Source organism: Argiope bruennichi, chromosome X1 (assembly GCF_947563725.1).
Source record: "Argiope bruennichi chromosome X1, qqArgBrue1.1, whole genome shotgun sequence".
Lineage (NCBI taxonomy): Eukaryota > Metazoa > Arthropoda > Arachnida > Araneae > Araneidae > Argiope > Argiope bruennichi.
Window position 1 is genome coordinate 8682273 of NC_079162.1, and position 24499 is coordinate 8706771.

At 31.5% G+C, this 24499-nt stretch overlaps 1 protein-coding gene across 11 annotated transcripts in view; it reads left to right on the forward strand.

Annotated features, from left to right (window-relative positions):
• LOC129958134 (nipped-B-like protein) overlaps window positions 1-24499 on the forward strand; it is a 96892-nt gene that overhangs the window by 45342 nt on the left and 27051 nt on the right. For 9 of the 11 annotated variants that reach the window (XM_056070337.1, XM_056070344.1, XM_056070338.1 and 6 more), the window contains one exon: window positions 18855-19026. The exons of 1 other annotated variant lie outside the window; for it this stretch is intronic. The gene's annotated coding sequence lies outside the window, so the exon portion shown is untranslated. Of the gene's footprint in view, window positions 1-18854; window positions 19027-19971; window positions 20112-24499 lie in introns of all 11 variants that reach the window. One more of the 11 variants, XM_056070341.1, reaches the window with a different exon arrangement.

The following is a 24499-nucleotide window of genomic DNA, read 5'->3' on the forward strand; positions in this document are numbered from 1 at the left end:
ACAAAATATGAAAATGGCATTTTGATTTTCTCACTCATTTAAAAATTCAATAAAAAAGAACTTAACTTATTATTAACTTATAAGATGAATATTATTTAAACTATGATTGTAATCAACAATCTGACAAATAATTTTGATTTTCTTTGGCTAAAACAATTTATTTTTGTGCATAATATAATTTAATTTGTGTAACAAATTTACATGCCATCAGAATATAATTTATCTAATTTACTCTGCTTGCGATTTATTTTTAAAGAAAGTCCATGTGGTCATCACTGAACCACTCACAAGAATTGCTGTGACTCAATATTATTATATCTAAAGGAATTGTTAAAGAAAATACAAAGTTAAAGAGTTTTGTGTGCTTCTATCATATTATACTGAAGCTACATTCTTGACAAATCCCATAGTAAAACAGATTCCTCTAAATAATCAGATACTGGTCAAAATTAAATAGTTGTTTATTTAATAGATATTAAAGTTTTATTGCAAAAAGATTAGCTAGCTAGAAAATCTTTTCATATTCTGCAAAAAAAAAAAAACAAAAAAAAAACAACAACAAAAAAAAAAAACAGACATTTGATGCCACTTTTTTTACAGGATTCTAGCAACATTGCTGATTTTTATATTAATATTTCTTGGCTCTTTGAAGCAACATTCATAACTTTAGAACATTTCATCACCAGAATTTGATTTTAATCTTGTTTGCTTACAATAAAATTGTTAAAATCACACTCCATGTAATCCCAACAAAATCCTTGTTTCAATTTTGGAGGATATGGATGTGTCTTATATTTATTTAAATTCTTTTCCACTTGAGACTGAATATTTTCAGACTATACTGATTTCGCAGACACCCCTTTGTAATATGCAAGGTATATCACAAAAAACATCTTTAACTAATATGAATGGAGGTTATTACATAGAATGTCTCAATGAAAAACTAATACACTCCTAGTTTTTCTAAACATCACTGGCATCACCTCGTCTGTGGATGACTTGTCTTTCACTTGGAAGTTTAAATGAATATTGCTTTGTTGCCATTTTACTTTTTCGAAGTGCAGAACATAAATATATTTAAAATGGTTGAAAAGCCTAGTAGTTAGTCATTGGCCAGGTATACTGTCTCACAGTCATATGCTCCATGTATACTGACATTAATTAGTGCAAACCAAACTGTTAATGTAAATCGAACCGTGCTATTTTACATTATACCAACTAGTTATAAAACGTATTTATGAACAGTAAATATACAGATACATTTATTCTAGGCAGATAAGTAGGAATTGGATATCTTTTCGAAGTGCTGAATTTTCCATTTGATATGAACTCATTAAAGCGTTTTTGAGGCTATTGAATTCAGCTTTAGAATAGGAAATTCAAAGCGCCATAACTCAGCTAGTTAAAGCATAGGAGAATGGAATTTTGTTAATTTAAAATGTTGATGCATCGAGAATATTTGACTAACTTTAGTAGATAGGGACAATATGAAAATTTGATTTTGTTGTTTTTTAGCATTATAATTGATTCAAATAGAATACAAAGATCAATCTTTACATCATTTAAAATATTTTTCAAACTGTATGTATATGCCTATGTCTAAACAGTGTAAAAATTAACTATTGACTCAGAATAAAAATGGACACCTTGCATATAACAATGAATTATAGTTTAAAATACTAAAAAGTAGAGAATTATAATAAAAATTTATATTTTTTTTGTGTTTAAATAAAGGATATGTTTTTAAAATCTGGTTTTTTATAATGATTTCCAAAAGCTAACAAAACAATTTCTAAAATCACTTCGACAGTTGATGTCCTTGCATTTATATAAAATATACTCACTCAGTGTTACCTCTGCTTTACACTTTTCAAAGAACCAGATAAATTGTGATATAAGCTGTTGAGAGGAAATGCAAATCATGGTAAATAACATATTTTAAATATCATTTAATCTGATAGGAACTACAACAAACAAGTAGAAAATGTTAAAGCTTATAGCATAAATATGATATATTGCATTTATCAACATAAATTAATAAACTGTGTTAATTGCATTGTTCTTTTTGAAACTGCTTTCTGAGTTGATAAATGCATGCATTCATTAATCCATGAAGAAAAATTTGACTGGTCTGACGGTAATATCAGTTGAAGATGAAATCACAGCTGATGTTGATGAAGATGCATTTATCCTAAATGTTAATGAGAACAAAAGCACTGAAATTTACAAATAACAAACATAATTTGTATACTTGTAAACGCATAAACATGTTAATGTATTTTTTTCATGTTTTGAATGCAAGTTAGGTGTAGATTATTGGAAAATTATGAGATGTAAATATTATGTCAATTAAAAGAAATCAATATTTTTAAGTATATATATTACATAACACATTATCTACCAATAAGTATTTGGGACACCTGTGATAAAAGAGATAAATGCAATTTATCCATATTCAGTAGTTGGTAGAGCCTCCAACTGAGGCAACAACAGTCTTAAAACTCCAGGGCACTTTCCACAAGTTTTTAGATGATGGACAGTGGTATTTTCTTCCACTCGGCTTGGAGAAGACAAGTTCTTTTACCGATTTTGGACGATTGCTTCACCCTTTAATTCGGCGATCCATCTCGTCCCAGAAGTTTTCTGTGAGATTCAAATCTGGACTCGGACCAGGCCAGGCTAGTCAGTTTACCCCATTGTCATCATACCAATCCATGATGGACCTCGCAATATGACAAGTAGAGTTGTCATCCTGGAAATAATAATGATCCGACCCGTAAAATTACCACATCATAGGAAGGACATTGTTGTGTAGAATAGCGAAGTCGGCGTTAAGCTTATCATGAATCGGGATCAAGGTCCCAGTCCATACCACAAGAAACATCCCCAAATCATAATTCCATCTCCATCAAACTTTACTGTTGGCACAATGCATTCTGGCAAAAGGCATACGCCAAATCCAGACTCTGCATTCCGACTGGCAGAGATTGAACCTTGATTCATCACCCGAGAGAACTTGTTTCCTCTCATCTACGGTCCAATTTCGACGTGGCTTACGCCACCTCAATCGAGCAGCGCGGTTGGATTTTGTTATCAAAGGCTTTTGGGCGGCAGCACGACCATGGAAACCAAGCAAATATTTTTTATTTTACTAAAAAATTGGAAAAATCTATTTGCTTACTGTACTTGTCATGCTGTCATTTTATACATATTCATCCCATGATCGATTTTTGAAACTGATCTGCTTTCTTCTCATATCTTGCTCTTCTCTGTTCTTTTATGTGTATTAAACTTTGTTTTAAAATAATCTCAATCTTTTTCTTTTTTTTTCTTTTAATCCTGCATTTGTGGAACTTTTTTTGGTATTTAAATTTCTCATTGTGATGTGGTTTTAACTAAATATTTGTGAGCTTGTCTATTGTTTTGAAATCACCTGATATATTCTTTAAGAATTTTAACTACAGTTTCATTTATTATTGTGCATAGCGCTTCTGCTATTTACACCAGTAACCAGATGTGTTCACCAAATCTTTGTTACCGCAATTTTTGCTATTCTTTTTTGCTTAAATCTTTATTTCGTGTTGTATTTTGGTTCTTTAAAATAATTTTTAATTGTGTATTGTTCTATTTTTCCATTCAATATTTTCACTTATTTGTTTTTTAAATCTGCTGGTGGTTATTATTATTGCATGCTTACAATTCATTTATTGTATCAACTATGAATTGTGAAGGAGGAGATGATAAAGTATTGTTAGTGGAATTATGCTTCATGACATTAGAAGATATAAAATGTGGAAATCAGTTTGGAAACAAAATGTGGAGTGATTATTATGATGATATTAAAAATATAGAAAAGGGGAAACAAACAAGAGAATGTAAACATATTTAAAGCATGTGAAAATGAAGTGCCATTTACCTTCATTTCATCACTGAATATCCTCAAAAGTCACGAATGAGCCAGGGACAAGTTTTATTTTGTTATCAGCATAGAGATGATATATAAATGGAGGTAGCTAGTCGTATATTTCTTATCGAAACAAGTGTACCCAACATGAGTCATGTGACTTAGGGAGAATCTGAGAGTAAGAATACCATTTTGGCGACATATATACAATCTTGACATACTCCAAATCTGTCGTGCAATCTTTTGCTTCCCGGCATTGGGTCTGTTCGGTTTTCATTTCCTGAAAAGCGTATGTATTTATTTATTTTCTTGTTTTGAGATTATCATTCTTCTAAGTAAAAATCGGAAAATAAGCAAATTGGTTTCGAAAATAATTTTCCTTTTTCATAACATCAATAGCTGAGTTTGTTGATTTAAATCATGTTTAGTTTTTTACTTTGTTTTTTTTTTCTCGCATTAATTAAAAGTGATTCTTTTTCTTCTTTAAGGAAACATTTTCTTTTATTTACCTAAAACATCTTTTAATTTTACATTACATGTTCAAATACTTGCATCATTATCTCAAACAGATAAAAAAAAACTTTTATAAAAACAGATTATAAAAGTGGCCTAAGTCTTTTTTTTTTCTGAATATTTTAAAAAATGCATTGGTATTTATAATTATTTTTCTTTCTAAAAATTAGATTATAATCCAACAATTAGGAGAATAAATATTTATTTTTGCATAAAAAATGAAAAAGATAGTAATTAAAACTGTTAAATTATTTTGAAATAATTTAGAAAAAAAAAAAAATAATACTAGCGCAGGATCGAAGGAACGCCAGAGCCGTAACCACTATACTATTCGCGCGCTCACTCGCGGTAACACATTATTAGTATATAAGCTATCTTGAAAATCTCAAGGTTGGTTATTGAGCCTTAATATTTTTATGAATGAACATTCTAAATGTATATTACCATTATACAAAATCTCATCCCGAACTCAATTTTAAACTTCGTGCCTTCCCCTTGTTAGTATCAGTTTTAAATATGTCATTTCTGGTTTATAATTTTCTAATAACTTTGCTTCTAACTATCGCAGAAACAAAAGTAAATCATTTTTGCAATCTTAAATGTGTTGACTTTAATACAAAATAATAAAGAAATTAGAAATTTTTACGAAATTGTACATACCGCAAGTTATTAATAAATGGTGACATTCAAACAAAATTTTTATCTGTAAATATAGCATTTCTTTCTTTAATAGTTTCTTATCTTTAGAATATCCACTAGTTTCTTTTTAGATCTTAATTAAAATTTATAAAAACATGCAATTATGACTAGCACATTTATGAAATTTTTCTTTATAACATTTTCAATAAAACATACGTTTTAGTTTCACTATTTCATTCACAATGATGATTTAATATCGTTCACGGTATAATACGATACGAATATTTATGGTAAAAAAGAAACAACATATTGGAAATAAAAAGGAAATTTATCTGCATAAAATGAATACACAATTATTAATTGGTCAATAATGTTTATATATACACTTGTATTGGCGAGAAAAAAAAAATCATACCAAGCTTGCAGCCAAGCGCGTTCGAGATTAAAATAAAGCGAGTAGCAAAGTATAATACAGTTATATCAGTTTAAAAGAAGTCTAATAACAAGTTAACTAAATTAAATACAATAACTAAACCAAACTATGAAATATTATTCAGGTATAACATCAAAATCACTGAGTGATCCAAGTTACGAAATTTTAAACTGATTTAAAATGGATATCAATAGAATATGTTTATTGTACATAGATGTGAAATGATACAGGATTATCCTTAGAAGATTTTTCTTTGCGGCCAATTCCACAGCAAGAGTTAATCATGGCTTGAATAAGCTTTAAGATTTAACAGTTAAAAGCGAAAAATAATCTGCCATTGAAATATAATGGAGAATGGAAAATGCGGTTACAGCGAATACAAATTCTCTCCCCAAGTCACGTGATTTTATCTTGTCCTACACCAATACAGGGTTGCAGTCCCTCTATCACTATTTCAAGTCTATGGTTATCACCAGCTCCATCCGGTTACCTCCGATATGAATAATCGTCTGGCATATTTGGCTTCCGTATCGATTTCAAATTGGTTTTGTTTGTTTTGCATGGAAGCTGGAATGCTGTGTTCTTTCAGGTTACTAGTTCCTTCAATTGTGTTTACAAAATAGCACAATCCGGCTTGGATACACTTTCGGGTTTTATGTATAGCTGGGAACAACATAAGATATTGTGATCATAACAGTTTTTCTGTATAAAAAGATGCATATTTTGCATAAAATAAAAATTAGGTATTTTCAAAGTATTCTTCATGCTATTGCAATGTGAGGTTTTATTTTCATTAAACAAAATGCTGAAATTTTGATGATTTCCGTGATGAAATATTACGCACTTGCATAACATTGATTTTTATTCAAAAGGGGTTCATGGTTATTTTAACTCCATCTTATTTCGAAAAAGTGGCAGATATTGAATTATTTAAATGCTTGATAAGTTTATAAATGCTGTTAATTCCTCGTAATCCTTTCGAGTTTGTGAGTGCACAACGTGGAAATTGTATACACCAAAAATAGAAAAGGGAAATTTGTTCTTGTTAACATGAGTTACATAGTGTTGCAAGATACGAATAATATTTATAACGACTATTTTACATTAGTATGAGAAAATAAAACTGCAGAAAAGAAATAATTAAAATGAAGATGTAAAAGCGTTATGCATCAGAAATGTTATGTAGTCCTTTGAACCCTAAAGGAATATCCCAAAACATTTTCTATCATTTCGCTGCAAACATTTTTGTATTTTATTTTCTTCTTAATAGACAATTCACTAACATAATGCTTCGAAAATGAGTTATAAATATCTGATTATTTATTGAAATTCAAATTTCATCTTATTTTGTTTGTAATCTATCATTCGTAGTTGCGTTGCAGTAAGCTTTCGATTTAAATCGCTGCAAAATCTATTCGGAATCTATTTTGAGTAACAAAGCTAAAATTAGTTCTATCTCCTGTACACAAATCGGATTCTCTTGGCTTTTATCAGATTTATGGCTTTTATTTTAGTCTGTTAAAGTTTTTTTTTTTTTTTTTTTTTGAGAGAGATAAGTTGGAAAAAAAAAAAGAATGTCATCTAATTCACATTCAAATTTAACAATATGTAAGTAGTAATTCATAGATTTATATACTTCGCTAAAAAGAGCGATAACAAAGTTATTATTGCGGTCTTTCTATACAAACATACATAGATTTTACCTGAATTCCAAAGCTACAAAAATCAGGAAATTTGCATTTTCAATACATCTTCAAGTAATAACAGTTGGGGGGGGGGAGAGACTTGAAATATTCATTAATTTTATCAAGCAAGGAATTGAATTTGCGAATATCTCAGTTGACAAACCATTACACCTCAAACTGAATTAATGTATCAGAAGTTAGCATGGAACAAAATAGAAAACTCGTCATGTCAGCGCACAGACGCGATTTTAGTCAGAAACCTCTTGAGCGACGCAGAATGACTGAGTAACAATTAGCGGCTTGAAATATACTGATACCAATTGAGTATATACTCCCCTTTCCCCGTTATTTGCCTGTCACCTCAGATCGATGTAATCAACATACTTTATGCTACTAATCTTTCTCCTACGGTTTGTAATTAATGTCTTGACCGACATGCATATTACTTTTATGCATTTACAACATGCATATTACTTTTATGGATTTAGGAAAATTGCAGATTTGTTAAAATGCTTAAAGGCGAGGTGGCCAGATTTTATAGAGTTTAAGCAATTTTTAAAGACAGACCATACAATATACCCGTGAAATTTTGTAATCTCTTTCTAAATTGAAATGCGTTTTTTAAAACGCATAATAAAAGAGTTGAAATTGTGAAAATTCTGGTTTATGATAAAATGACAATTATATTGACTGTCAAAATACGTTTGAAAAGAAATCATTCTTTAACATGTAATAGCAGAGCCTTAAAGAAGGACTATGACATGGCGTATTTTTGCTTAAACCGATGCCTGATATTAGAGGCGAAGCCGCTATACTGTCGTTTAATTTCAGTCTTCCCCTCATTTTGAAACTGTTTAAATTTCGTACCATATAAATGAAAAAAAAAAAAAACATACACTATTAAAGCGCATTTTCTGATTTAATAAAAGTCATTGCGTTATAAACGAAGTGTTTATAATCAAAGAGTAAAATATATTAAACTTATATTACATTCGTAAATAAAATTTTCATATTTTAGTAAAATATAACTATATTAAACTTTGTATGGCCTTTCGTCGTGGAAAGAAATTTTAGAAGATAAAGTTAACAAAACTGAAGACATCCAAGTTATCGCAGAAGAAATGGAAGGAAGCAGCGAGAGCCAAGTGGAGGAAAAGATTGAGGATCGAATGGAGACCGGTGTCGCCGAAAGGGAGCTTAGTCATCCGGAGGATGAGCCGAGGTTTAACGAGGAGGGGAGCGAAGAGGGAGAATGTCAAATAGTTGCGGAGCTGAAACAGTCTTCTCCGACTGAGTCCCCTGGGGTGGAACCGAAAGTGCAGGCACTTGGGGATGGAAAAGATGGACTTTCTTCGGACGGGTCTGTTGGTGGCGACCCGTGCTCGATGCCTATGGATGCAAGAGTTGATGCGACTATGTTTGGATTGGATTCGTCCCGAAGATTAAAGAACTGCCTCTCTGCAAGTCTCTTGGTATCTCCTGGCATAGTGACACGGAAGAAGACTACGTGGCTGGAATCGCTGATCCTTGTTGTCACGGCCTCGATTTCCTCCAAGAATTCGGCTTTGCTGTGGATTCTCCAAGGAGTGTCATGCAAGTAGGTGCTGAGGAATCTCCTGTACATTCGGTCAAGTTACGTCGACGCAGAGGAGTCTTTCCTGTAAAAGCAGATGTCCTTTTCAAAAGATCCAGCGTGGAGAGCTGCGGACAATTCTCGAGTGTCGAGAATAGACCGGGAAGAGGTGGACTATTCCCGTGAAAGCTTTGGCGATTAAGGCGAATACCTGGCTTTCGAGTGGACTTCAGAAGGCACCGTTGGATCATCCGGATATACGATTGGTTCGTTGGAAGAGGTTTAAAGTGACCAACCGACCAGCCTGGCAAGAATTCATTCCGGAAGCCTCTACTATGATCCAGCGTTTCGCTCCATGGGACACATTGCATTTTAAGAAGAGAAATCAAGTCTGGGTGTACAATCCGAAACGACGAAGAGGTCCGTGTCAAAAGGATTGAGAAGGTTCGGATGGATCGTTAGTCGCCGCCAAATTAGTGAATGATGTCATCTTCGAGAGTGCGGAAGTCGCCAAACGCATCAACATCATCACATCATTCGGAAGCCTACGCCAACTGTTGGATTGAAGTGGGACTGCCCGGGACGTGCAGTCCTTAGGAGGGGGACAATGTTATGAACCTGTGATGCTGCTTCCCAGCATAGTTGCTTCCATAGGAGGTCCCAGAGCTTGGCGACAAACTTGGCGACTTTGGCGCCAAAATAGATTATACCCGAAACATCGAGAATTTTCCCGACCGTCCAGTAGGAAAGGAGATACGCCTCGAACGTTCCTGATTGGTTGAGAGGCTTCTAGCCCCGCCTCCTAAGACCTATAAAAGGAGATGCAGCTGCCGGGGAGTGGTGGTGAATTGAGTAGTCGGAAGCGAAAGAGAAGAGTCGTCGTGAACCAGGAGTAGTCGGAAGCGACGGTAAAGAACTGGCCTTCCAGAGATAAGCGGACCAGCGACGGAGTGAAGCTAGTGCTGAACTAAGCTGTGCGCTACTGACTGCATTAGAGTCTGTTGTATGCTGCACGTCTCGGCTGAAGATAATCGTGTTCTGTGCTGTATATAGTTGTCGTCTTTGTGCTGTCCTGTGTGTCTTCGTGTAAATAAATGTCGTTGTTTTATTTTCTACTGCCGCCTGCTGATTGAGCGTTCTCCACACCATATAACTCCCACTATCCAAACGAACCCCGGGCAATTTTCGTAACAATATATATATATATATATATATATATATATATATATATATATATATATATATATATATATATATATATATATATATATATATTCAGAACCATACAATCTAGCAAATGCTACAGATCTTGGAGTAAGTTGTAACTCGCATTTCCCTCGTGTTTTGATTTGTGTAATTACGGTTTCTTACTTTAATTGATATCATGCGAATTATTTTATTCTTCTTAGAGTAATTCATAAACACTTGCTGACCGAAAGAAATAAAAAAAAAGTTATTATTAGTAAACAAATGATTTAGTGGAAAGGAAGCACACATAGATACATATGAAGCAGATATTATCCAATCGCATTAAATTTCGCCAAACCAAAGTACATAGTTGCATCACTCATCAGAGAAAGAAAGGAATGTGATTACAGAACAAATAATAAATCTGAACCATTCTGTGTTGTTATTTTCTTGTTTTAGAATGAGAAATTATTAAAAAATGAAAAAGGCTTCAAAAAGTCTCTTCTCTCTCTCTCTCTCTCTATCTATCTATCTATCTCTTAATATCTCTCTCTATATATAAATTAGTTGCAGTTGAAGTCGCAGAAAAAAATAATAAAATTAAAAATGCAAGTTATTCGAAATATGCCATGTGTCTGTGCATAGATATATTAAAAAGAAGAAGCAAAGCTTTCCTCTTTTTGTTGGATTTGTTAAACCAAGCGGTTAACCTACGGATAAAGTTAACCTTTGGACCTTAAAGTTAACCTTTGTTAACCTTCGGATAAAGGCAAAAAAAAAAAAAAAAAAAAAAAAAAAAAATGCTGAATATTTGCTTATTTCCTGAAATGTGGGTTTGCTTCCACTGGAAGTAAGAAAGTTGGCTTATCAGAGTGCTGTAAGAATTGGTTATCTGAATTGGCCTTCTTCCTGGCATGAAAATAAAATGATTGATTAACCTGATGATGAGGAATATGTGTTATACTTAATTTTCAATTCTGTGAGAGGTAACGATCTGTCATTTGTTTGCTTCAATTGCAATTTTATTGAAGATTGATTTTTATGTAGATTGTTTAAATAATTTTATCATTTTTTTTTGTTATAAGCCACTTAATATCACTCGTTGTCACTATGCCAAATAATAATAATCAGCTAATGTGATTTTTATTTCAATTAATAAAAGAATCATAATGAAAAAAGTACTTTTTAGTATTATTATTATTGTTACAACTTGCCCCGAGCAAGTTGTAACAGATTATTTGTTTAAAAAAAAACATTTATTGTACTAAAATCATTAAAACTGTAAAATGTTTCTTTTTTTGCATATGATGAACGAATAGTTATATTATAAGAAAAAAACAGTTGTAAATGAGAATTAAATTGTAAATGAGAAATTTTTAATATTTTTAAAAATAGAAACATTTTACCGAATATTATTACATCTAGCCACCAGCTCCCTCTATAGTAGAAAATCTACTTTCTTAAAGTTGATGTAGTGAAAGACATTGAAATCTAATCACTTTCATAGAAATGCGTTAATATTCGACTTCTTTTGAATCAAAGTTTAGATGCGTTATCTTCCATGAACTCTCATGAGGTTTCTGTCACATGAAGTATTTAAAAATTTTCTCTTGAATTAAAATTTTATCAAACACAGTGTTCCAAACTAGAAAAAAAAAAAAAAAAAACAACTTTCTATGTAACTTTTATTTTCTAAATTTTCATGAAAGTAGTTACTAACATATAGTGAACATAAGCGTAACTAGTAAATAGTGGGTATGGCCACCATAAGCGTAGATTTATAGGGAAGTAGACTAAAGTTGATAAAAAATATGTATATCTGAAAAATGTTAAAGGGAAAGTGTTAAAGGGAACACCATTTTATATCTTTTGTCATAAATTATGCCAACAAAAATGGTATTATGTGCCTCTAGTGGATCTGTAAAATAGTTTGAGAGGCTTTGCTAACATTTCTTCTATTCTAAACCAGTGTATTTCAATTTATAAATGTTTTTAACCTCAAAAGAAATTTGAGAAAACTTATTCAGACAGTAAAAAACTTGATAGCACATTTAACCAATTGGCGAAAAATTGAATTAATTCATCAGTAAAATACACGGGAAAAATATTTAAATGAATATATTTTGTTTTTGCGCTTTAAGCAATCACAGAAATTATGGTAACAAACATGAAAGTCTACAAAAACTTGTAATAAATGTGCTGCTTATATGAGCTGCCTCTTTTCATTTGCGTTTTTCATAAGGCAAGTTAGTGACATTCAACTGGGAAATACAAGCCTTTTAATACGGGCTGCTACAACTATATGTGCCTGTGCCTTTGTGCAGGCTCGTCCTATAGAATCTGGCCTGCGTCAGCTACATCAGCGGTTCTTAACCTATGGGTCGCGAAGCATATTTCTTGGGTCGCGCTGTCGAACCAAAAAAGTTAGTAATACACCAAATTTCAGACATTTTAGAAATGACGACTTGAATAAATATCAACAGTCGAAAATGAATGTGATTAACAAGATCAAAAAATATCAGCTGATTAAAAAGCGAGAGCAAAAAAAGTACGTGTGATGATAATAACGGTGAGAACTAAATGGAGCAAAGCTGGCGAGGGCGTACAAGAGAAGCGCGCCAAATATTTGACCTTGGAGACCGGTTCTACAAAGTGGAATTCATTATGTCAATCTTTTGGTTTTATTCGTTCGCTTTATTTACAAAATATTTAATAGGTAAGCACTTCTAACTAGAGAATAATTTTAAATACATGCTGATAAAAAAAACGATATCTATAATTTATGATATATTTTGATAAATTTCAGCGCATTTTAGTTGTTTTAAAGTCAAAATGGATGGGGAACTCTTTCCCAGCGCGGAGCGTCACATTTTCTGCCTTTTACAATACTGCCAAGTTGGGGTGAAACAGAATATAGGTTGGTAATATGCACGCCATTGCTTTGCGTGCGCGCAGACTCAGTAAGCTCTCTGTCAAAAACTCGTTTCTAAATTGTAATTGTAATTAATTGTAAAAAAATTGTAATCACCCTAATAATGGCAAAACGTGAATACAAGGAAGCATTTCGCGACATGAACATATTTCTCAAATTTGGGTCGCGGCTTAAAAAGATTAAGAACCACTGAACTACATTACCTACCAATCACGACTCCGGTTCTGCATGGAAAGGTGGACGATGTATGCAGGGACTGACCCCCCCCCCACTTCTTTTTTCGCAAGCTAGTAGATCGGTTAAATAAATTGACAAATTTTGAAATGATGAATGAATTTAACATTTATTTCTGTGCATTGACGACTTTTGGATAAATATCATTGCTATGTTAAAATCTTTTTCTGAACATAGTCTTTTTGTGGAATATTTACTGACATTTAGTGGAAATGTATTGTTTTTCGAAAGAAAAAACTTGTTGATTCTTTGAAATTGGCAGCATTACGTCTAATAAAATATCGAATCTTCTTCATTTGAACGTTATTCATCAAAAGGGTTATTTTTGAATTGGTGACCAGATAGCTCGTATTGTTTTCAATAGCTATTAATTCTATATTTTAGATAACACAATTAGTCAGCAAGTGATAATGATGCTAAATATAAGCAATTATACGAAAATTAATTTTTTGGATATTCGTAATATTACATGGAAAATTTTGCTAATAAAAAAAGTCAAGATATTTTTTAAATGTACGAAAATTTTAATTAACGAACATTGTTTTTACTGTCTAATGAACATTTCTTCGAGTATTATGTATATTATTAATCTTGATACACCAAAATTTAAAAAAATCAATATGAATATGAATTTGTGGTTATTAAACTGGAGTTCGATAATAACAGAATTAACTAGACTACATGGGCTCAACAAAATTTATGAACGCAATGAAAATGCCAGTTTTTGAATTTCCACTTTGCTAACAGATTCTTCAAAGTTGCCCAGATGTTTTTCTTTTGTCAAAAATTACTCATGGATTCTATCTGCTATGTAACTTGGGTAAAAGAAACGTTTTTGATACATCGGCATGATTTTCTTGTCCCTATAATTTTATATTAATTTTTTTTCGAAATTTGTAAATTTATTTTATTTTGGATTCATCCACCTGTGGTGAATCGCATATAAGCCAGTAACAGCGTTTCTGCCCGAACAGCTGTTTTAGCAAAATCGGTTAGTTACTGGACTGCTAACCCAAAGGTCCCAGGTTCTATCCTCACGCGTCTCCCAAACCTGCACATTGGTGACCTCGGACGCTGAACCTTCAACCTTCTTACGGCTGTTGTGGCGCCATCTACCCGCAACCAAAGTCGCCAGATTCACTTGGCGCAGCAAAGTCGTCAGACTCACGTGACGCAGCAACCCTAAGTCGCCAGACACACTTGGCGCATCCTCACTCACAAACTCTCGCCATAACGCTTGGCGCTACTCAAATAAGGGTACAGCCCATTAAGACAACAGCTACTACTCAATACATCACCACTCAACGCAATATCGTTCGTCTCCCCTTCGCCTCACTGGAGGGAGAGTACTGTGGTGAATCGCATATAAGCCAGTAACAGCGTTTCTGCCCGAACAGCTGTTTTAGCAAAATCGGTTAGTTACTGGACTGCTAACCCAAAGGTCCCAGGTTCTATCCTCACGCGTCTCAAACCTGCACACACCCATACCATTCACTGTCTATATATGAGATTTAGTTACATGTCATTCGTTAATTTTAGGAGCAGGTATATTCAAATCGGGAAAGTTATTTTATGGTGACCCTGTATATTTCATCAACCCAAATATTTTTTCCCGAATTTATCAGCTACATCCTATTTATATGAGACTTGGTTTCATTCCTGTATACACGTTGGTCATAAAATAGTTTTCATTGTTTGTAGGCATTTGCATTTAAAAGTGATGAACGGAATGAAACCAAGTCTCATATATGGACTGACCATATATGTTGATGAATTCTGAGAAAAAATGTTACTAAAAGTCATCTCTGAAATCTGTTACAAAAAAGGAAGGTCAGTGCATTGAAAATTGTGCTGCTGCGGCAAGAGATTTTTATGCTTATTAATAGACGACTATCGTAAGTTCATTGTTATCCATTTTCAGTTCCGTCAGCATCAAATGTCGCTCTTAATAGTGACTTTTGTTTTTCAGATTTTTTAGAATGTATATATGAAATCTAGTTTTTGAGCCCATTTATTAGTGTTAGCTGCTGTTGAGCTCTTTTTCTTCCGTCGTTTTAAAATCTTTTCAGTTTTCTTAATACCAGCTACAAAAATTCGACTCTTCCGAATAATATAGCAATTAAATTAAAATTTTGTCATTTTATGGCAATAATTTTATTTTATTCTTATGTTAAACACTTGTACACGGACATTTTCTGCACAACATAATTTTTTTTAACACATTTTTTGGAAAATTTCTTTATAATTGGAGTGACTTTCATTTTTGTAGAATTAGTTTTCAAACAAATTGGTATGAAAAATTGAAATTAACAGTTAAAAATATTTTTGAATTATCTTTCTTTAAAGATATTTGCAGTTGGAACTTCAAATTAAAATTAGTCTTCAGTATTCCTAATTTAAATAGAGAAGAATCCCAATTTCTATTATATTTATTGTAAATTTATATAAATCTAAATTTTTTTAAAGTAAAATAGCAATCCCTTTTTATTATGCTTTCAGTCATCTGTGTTTTTTTGAAAAGGTAAATTTGAGTACCCCATTAACAGAATTTTAGCTTCATTGTAATTATTTATTCTTTCTATCATCTTATCTAGTGCATCCATGAAATTTTTCTGGGTGTGAAACTCATAATCTAATATATAAAAATGAATTTTTGTTTGTTCGTATTTTATGCGCTGCCGTACCGTTCATCCGATTGCGATAAAACTTTGCAAATTTATTCCTTGCATTTGCGCGAAGGTTATAGCCATAGTAGAATTATTAGCATTTATTTTGAACACAATAAAATTTACAAACAAATCGCTTCATAAGTTTCTTTTATTCAACATTATTTTAAAATTGACAAAAGACAAGCAGTAAACGGCAAACGGAACAAGTCATTCGGAGTTAAGCTCACATGTATCAAACAAGATAAAATTATTATCATGGATGCCAATCAATCAGAGTGAAATAAAATCGAAAATATTTAGTGCAAGCGCTATTTTTTTTTCTTTTCATTAATGAATAACCATCTACACAAGATATTGTCATTCAGACTGCACAATATTTTGGTTGTGGCGAAACGCACATATTATTAAGAGTTTAACTCACACATACAAAACAGAATTATTATTATCGATGCAGATCTAGTTAAGTCATATATAATGGAAATTTTCCAGTGCAAACAATATATATATATATATATATTCTGTGAATCCAGTGCAACTCGTAGAAATAAGCAAATTCGAGCTTCTCTAAAATACGAGGAACGACAAGCGAGTAACGAAGCAAATCGTTTATGAATTACAAATTAACGTGCTTCAGAATCTCAAGATCAACATGTGGCAAGAATCAAAAGACAATGCGCGTGATCGGGTTGCCACCCGATCACGCGCATCAGAATCAGAAGACGAACTTGCGGCAAGAATCGAGGGCACTATTCTTAACGGAAACTCGAATGGAGAAGATGAACGCATTCCCATTATTCCCTCTGACATGCCGTTTGATTGCAAACGACTGCAGTTCCCCATTCGATTTGCATTTTCGATGGCCATCAAAGAAGGCGCAAGGTCAATCACTTCAAGTGTGCGGATTGAAACTAGAAAATCCATGTTTTTCACATGGCCAGTTGTATGTTGGATGCTCAAGAGTCGGACAGCGAAGAAATTTATTTGTTTTTGCTGAAGACGGAAAAACACAAAAAATACTGTCTACCCTACAGCACTTGAAAAATAAATTCAAAAAATAGAATACATATTATTTATGCATGTATCATTCAATTTCAATGAATGTATTCATTGTTGACTAGAAAAAATATCATTCTTTCTATCATTCCTAATTAAGCAAGATAGCTATTTCAAATTTCAAACGATATTTCCAAAATTTTTTCTTCTGCGGCAACAACGCGCCGGGTACCAATTAGTACCTCATGAGAAAGAAAATAGTCAGTGGAAGCTTTTATTTTGAATTCCACTTTTACCTGTATTATTTCCAATATTATTTGAAATTTTAATTAACATTAGTAATGCAAATTTTTTAGATTAATTCGAGTTAATTTAAAATTAAAATTTAATTAGAATATGGAGATATGGTTTTTTGACCCATTGATTTTCTTTTTACCAATTCCATTGACTTGTGTTGAGATAAATTTTTAATGATGGAAAGGCAAAAGAATTGAATAAAAGTAAGTTTCATATGAAAATTATCAGACAGTTTGCTTTAATCCAGTAGTCACAGCTGTTGTCGATGAAACATAATATTCGCCAATTTCTTCCTTCGTAACCTGTAGTTTCTACTTATCAAGGGCCAGTTCTCCAATGATAATTATTTTTTAATATTCAACTCAATAATTATGATGCGTTTCCAACTAGCATAAAAAATAAAAATTGCATGTCCGCAAAATCCATTTTTAACCAGGGAATTTCGAAACAATTTTAAAATTTTATTTGTACTTATCATTAGGTACAAATAAAATTAGTGGTACTCTATAAATAATCATTTGACTCATAAACTACGAAGTAAAAATAAGTGTATGTTTTTTTAAAAATTTCCTTTATTTATTTCAAACAAAAGAGCGTAACTTAGAGAAGTAATGCAGTATGTGAATTTTTTTTAAAGTGATGGGAATTGTTCTCGTTTGTTCTCTTGGCAGATGTTATAAAGTCTCTTTTACAAATAAACAAATTGTAGTTGCATAATTTCTTTGCCATTTTGCGTTTCTTTAATGTGCATAAAGTAGAAATTCGGCATTTGTTTGCCGCACGTTTAATCCTATTATCTCTAAGCTATTCAGTATTGAAATTATTTTTGTTTATTATATTGGACAAACATAGAAATACTCATAATGGCCGATTATAATGCAGACTTCTGCACGCTTTTTCTGAACATTCGACTGCTAGGTGACGATTGCTGCAAATCTGCAGCTGTGCAGATAACTCATATTAAGGTACAGTGAGCGAGATTGTGTGGGCGCAACGGGAATATCTCAAAATTGCAAAACTGGCAGAGATTGATAGTCTATTAGATGAATGTGTTGTTTATTTTGGATTGTACACAATTATACTGGCCTGAAATCTTCATTATGCTGATTACATTGAATATAATAAAATGTATATAGAAATATATAATCATACGAATAAAATAATGAGATTTACTATAATTTGAAAATATGTGTATATAGACAGTGTGTGAACGCTTTTTTGCGATTTCGGGCAAAGCACCTTTTCTTTTAACATTAATTAGTTTAACCGAATTGGTAAAATCCATGGCAAAAACTCATTACAAATTTTTTTTTTTTCAAGACTATAATGTTTATGCCGAATTATAGATGCTTCTAGATTCGAGTGAAAAATACTTGAAATTTAGTAAATTCTTCAAATTGGAAATAAATCGTAAACTTTCAAAATTTTTCATTCTGACATCACTTTTATTTTTAGTATCTTGTGAAAAATAGTTTTAAAGTACTAAAATAAACTTTTTAGAATAAACATAAGGGGTGAACATTTAGATCAAATAATATTACGCTTTTCGTTAGAAAACGTTGTTATAGGTTTGTCATTCCCGATATTATAAAAGAAATAGAAATGTTTATTTTATAAAAGCTTTATAAAATAAAGACATCAATAAAAATTCTTGATTTTTTTTAGAAGAAAAGTTATTTATGATGTTCAGTTATATGTGAAGATAAATTTGTTTTGGTTGTTTTGCTTTAATTATCTTTCAATCATAAGATAATTTTATATTTATATTATTGATTTTTCTGAATACTTTTCAAGGTTTTCATATGTCTGTTCCTGGCCCTGTCAGGTGTGTGAAGCATCTACGAAACTGGCTGCGATCTTCCTCAACAAAACGTAGGCTTGGCAGGAGCTTGTATTTTCTCATCGAATGTAGATAACTTGCCTAAGAAAAAAGGCAAGTCATAAAATGTGAATCGTGGCAGATCAGGTACGCAGCGCATTCATCATTTTTTTTTTTTTTAAGTGTGCAGTATTTGTTTCTAGAATCATTGTTAGAAGCACGAAACCGAAACTTATCGTTCTAAGTATTTTTTCTCTAATTTTATCGATGAATTGATTAAAACTTATTGTAGATTTATTAAATGCTTTTGTGTTCTGAGGCCTATGAAGAAACTTTCATTAACGTTTATTGCCATTAAGATCATTTATAATTTGAAAAATAGTTGATTTAGGAAATGAATCAAGATATAGCAAGGTGTTTCAAATTATGGTACAAGTTCGTCAATGGTTCATTACATTATTTTTTGCTGGTATAATTTTTACTCAAAAGAATTAAATGAACGCAAAATAATACCCCTTTTAGTGCTAACTGTTTATTTTTTATGGTCCTTATATAAGGTCTTAAAAGTGCTTATTTTTTATTCAGGTGCTTAGTTTTCTTTCTGAAGATAAAATAAAATTTCGGAAAGTTAGATTTGCCCTAGTATAGGAATAAATTTTCTTTATTTTGTCTCATCCTTCAATGAAAAGTGCTGACCATAAAGAAGGAAGTGATGCTGATTGCTGATTTATTTGCATTAATGAGTTTAAAGGTTGAAAAACGTTTCTGGGACGATAGTATATAATATGTATGTATACATGCATGGAGAAAAAATATCTCTTTCATTGATTTTACTTTTTCTTCTCCTATTGCTTGCATTGGTTAAAAAATAAAAGGGTTTGTTTGTGGGGTTATTTTATGTTTTGGCGCGAAATGCGTTTGTAAAGTTGATTTAAGCTCCTTGTTGCACTTTTGTTCCGCGGCTATTTCTTTGCAGAATATTTCTTATATTTTAATATTTTTATCTATAAATTATTTAAATATTTTTACTTCATGTAATTTTTGATCAAAAGTTGTATTCTTTTGTTTTTTTCTACAATATGCCGGAAAAAGGTGTATATAATTTACTGTGATGTGAATACACTGAATAATCGAAGGCTTGCAAAAATAAACATAAAGCGGAATGTTCGTGCCCTCCAAAGAATTTGATATTTCTAATATGGGAGAGGCTGCTGTAAAAGCACATATGAAAGGTAATACTTTATTTTATTCATTTTTTTCTGTATAATTATTTAAATTAGAAAACTATTGACTAATTCTTACGGATTCTGTTCAGACAATTGAACTCTTCTTTGAATTATAATCGATTTCTATATATTTGATGCTACTTTGCTTTTAAAAAAATATATATAAACTGAGCGCAATATTTTTGAATCAATGGCAACCCGGAAAGGTGTGCGTTGGGCCTCTGGGGTCCAAGGGCTTTAAATACAAATATAATATAAATTGGGTTTCCAGTGGGAAAATTCTAATTTCACTGAAGCTGCTTCCAAGGTGATTTGTAAGTTGATGACAGAAATTTCGCTCATTTTTTCATCTGAAAAAAAGATATCCGCGCCTCTGAAGCGCGATGCACGTTTGCCTTTTATTGCGTAGAATGGGTCGCAATTAAATTTTATTTCTTATTTCAAGTTGAATAAATTTGCATTTCTGAAATAAATGTCACCATCAAAATTTGTGGCAAGACAGTCTAAATTTGGAAATAATCATATTCATGCAACTTTTGTAGATAGAAGCATGAACTTTTTATAAATCTATTTAAAAAATATTTTACTTATTGGTCTTTTTCCTCTAAGAAAATTTAATGTTTGTTACTTATTATCATCTATAGAAACCAAAGCATTTTTTTAAAGTTTGCCTACCTTATTTAAAGAAATTTAGGAATTGAAAGCGCCTCTACTGCAATATTTAAGGAAATAAAGGATGAAATAAGGAAATAAATGATTTTTAGGATACTCTGTGTGTATATTAAGATCTTGGCAAGCAGATCTAAAGTTATCGAAAAATTTCCGTATTGCTTGATTTGTTATGAATATTATTATGGTATTGTCAATAAATTCAAATCTTATTAAATTAAAGCTAATAATTTGAATAATCCCATAATGTCCTATCCTTGAAAATCATCTATTAATATTTTATGTATATAATGAGTTTTGCTATAGACATCTAAAAAAAAATCGAGCTGGATATTTTTTGTTGTTGTTTGTTTTTATACATATACATGTAAGTATTATTTTATGTGAAGCAGAATGCACTTTCGAAGACAGTGAAGAGACTTTCGATTTCGTGACGTTGTTTTATTTCATCTTGGAGAAGCACGCATTATTTACAAGCAGGAGCGTCGAGCAACACGCACAACACAAAACGACACAGAAAGAAATGAGGAAAAAGCTCTTGAACATTTTATTCCTGGTCTTATATAATCTGAGATATTGATAGGGAAAATATTTCTCCATAGTGCTAATATGTTATGAGATTTCGATAGGGATTTTTGACGCATGTCAATCACAAGTAAGAGAAACACAGGAATCTTTTAAAAAGAATGTGCTTACTAGGCATTTTTCTACCCCTTGACGCTGAGCGTGTGAAAGTGCCGGCGTTTAGCCGATTCAGCAATTTTATAAATCTTCCCTTGAATGAATTAAGTAGAGAAAGTGGAATTGGATCAGGAAATAAGAGAATGAAATTACTCTGGACTAAATTAAGATAAAGCTTTGGAAATTAATTTTGATTGAATTAAAATATCATTACCTACATATTTATGGCGTAATTTTGACAGATTTGTGGATGGATGATACTTTCTGAATGAACTTGAATTTATTTTGCCTGAGGTGTCGTAAGTTTTGCGCAAGGAAAAAAGCGGGATGCGTTCGTTTTCACAAGAATATAAGAGCAAAAGTAATTTAATTCTTCCCTTTAGTGGCTTTATTATGAGATTCCAATAAGGATTTCTTTGACATGGGTCAACTTAGGAATGGGTATCTTAGGTATTTTTGAAACAACTGCGTAAGCGCCAGTTTTTTGTGAATTTTTATCTCTTTGCTTGTGATGTGGGAAACAAAGAAAAGGCAATATTTAGAGTGCACTTTGAGAATAATTAAATAAAAAATTAAGATTTGGAACAGGAAGTAAGAGAAAATTTTAGAATGAAGTAACATGGATTAATTTAAGACACCAAAATGGGAAATTAATTAAAATTTAAATTAAATTAAGCAATATCATTACACATATATATTGTTTATTTCACTCTTCTTCCAGTATGTTTTAAAAATTAAAGGTTATTTGAAAAAAAAAAAAAGTAATACTGTTCTGCTAATTTATAAATATATTTTTATGAAAGGAATTTTTTATGATTAATTATTCTTTGAAGTTATATACTTATTTCTATTTATTTCTTGTAGGATTTAAACGTAACTCGTTTAAGAATACACAGAATGTTGCTTCTGCTGAGATTGGAAGAATTTTTTTCCAAGCCAAAGATTTCTGAAACAATTAATGCAAATTCTTCAAATTTACCTTCAACACCTAATACCGTGATTATAATAGATTCTGCTGCAAAATCAAAAGATGTTCTTGATGCAGAAATTCTGTGGTGCATGAAAGTGATAACTAGCCACTTCTCATAAAAATCAAAAAATGATATTGGTAAAATATTCTCCATGATGTTTCCAGATAGTGCAATTGATAAAAGATTTTCTATCAGCGAAAGGAAAGTAGCTTATTTATGTCATTTTGGTTTCGCTCCATACTTTCAGAATATAATGTATGAAGAATTAAAGAAATTGTCACATTTCACTTTATTGTGTGGTGAGACTCTAAATAGAACAAATCAACAAAGGCAGCTTGATTTACACATAAGGTTTTCGAATGCTGACGATAAAAAAAGGTTCACATAAGTTACATTACATCTACATTTATGGGGCACTTCTTATTTATGAGGCATTATGGGGCACTTCTGGTATCTTTTCAGCATTTCAAGCAGCAGTTGGTCAGCAAATCAACATGGATGGCCCAGTAGTAAATTTAAAATTTCATGAAATTCTTCATCAGGATTTAAAGAATGAATATAGTATCGAGTGTTTTTAATATTGATACATGTGGATTACATACAGTGAATAATTCTTTTCGGAAACTTAAATCTTGTACTGAATGAGAATTATAATCAATTTTGTCGGTTCTGTTTTATAAATTTAAAGATTTTACTACTCGAAAGTAAGATTTTTTGGAATCTCTTAAGTTGAAAGAACTACCTTTTAAATTCTGCAATCATAGATGGTCACAAAATGTACTAGTGAGCCAACGTGCATTTGAAATGAGGCAAGATGTGATAATGTAAAAGTTATTGAAAGTGGTAAACTTCCCAAAGTTACCTGATTTTTCACTCTTTCCCATTAGCTTCTTTTTTTCTTCACATGTGTTGCAGACCGTATTAAGCCATTTCGTCAAATGTATCATAGTGATACCCCACTGTTGCCTTTTTATACATTTTGTATTTATAAAACAAGGTTTCCTTTTTTTAAAGTTTTAAAAGAAATTTCTTAGCTGAAATTTTTTTTTAATAAATAGCTTATGTAAATTTAATTTTTCTGATAATGAATCCTATTCTGCAATTGATAAAGTGAGTGCAGGTATAAGAGAAGAATAAATTATTGGAAGAATTGTATTCTAAAAAGAAGTATCTGCTAAAAATCATATGTTTTTCAAGCATGCCTGTCAAAAATTGGTTTTAAAAATTCTTGAATGCATAGTGATCAAGTCTCCAATAAATTATGTTTTAGTAAGAAATGTTATATATATTGACCCAGTATACATGGCAGAGAAAACTAGTTAATGTGAAAACTAAATGAAACGAGAAAAGATAAATAGATGAAGATGAATGTGATGCTGTTCTAATAGAATATGTAGATTTCTTGGGAAAAACCATCCTTAATTGATTTCAAGAATTTTAATGTCAGAAAATAAGATTGGATGACTTAAAAAAAAAAAAATTTTTTTTTTTGAAGGCAATAAAGTTTACACAACTGTGGATGTTTTGAAAATTATTTTCATTCTTTTTCATGGACAAGCATCTGTTGCAAGAGGATTCAGCATTAATAAAAATGTTGAGTTGGAAAATTTGAACGAAATATCATATATTTCACAGCGTTTAGTGTATGACCATGTAAAGCAATTCACTCAATAAACGCTACGGAATATCAGCATCAGCAGCACATTCAAAATATCACCTATTTTTGGAGGAACAAAAAGCTCAAGAAATTGCTACCAATGACATAAAGAAAAGACAGAATTTGATTCATCAGTCTCTTTACGGGAAAAGAAATCTCTTTTAGGAAAGCAAATAGCTGAAATTGAATGTAATGTTAATGCACTTGCTCAACAAGCTGAGCAAAAAAGAGACTTTTCACTGCTAAAAAAATCTAATGAGTCGCGAAAAATTATGTTTCTTTTTTTTTTATTGCATAGTTTAGTGAAGTTACAATATAGTTTAGTGAAGTTATAGTTAGTTTCATCTTAGTGAATTTCATTATAATTTAGTTCCTTAATCAGAACTACTATATTAATGTTATTCCTTAATTTTTTC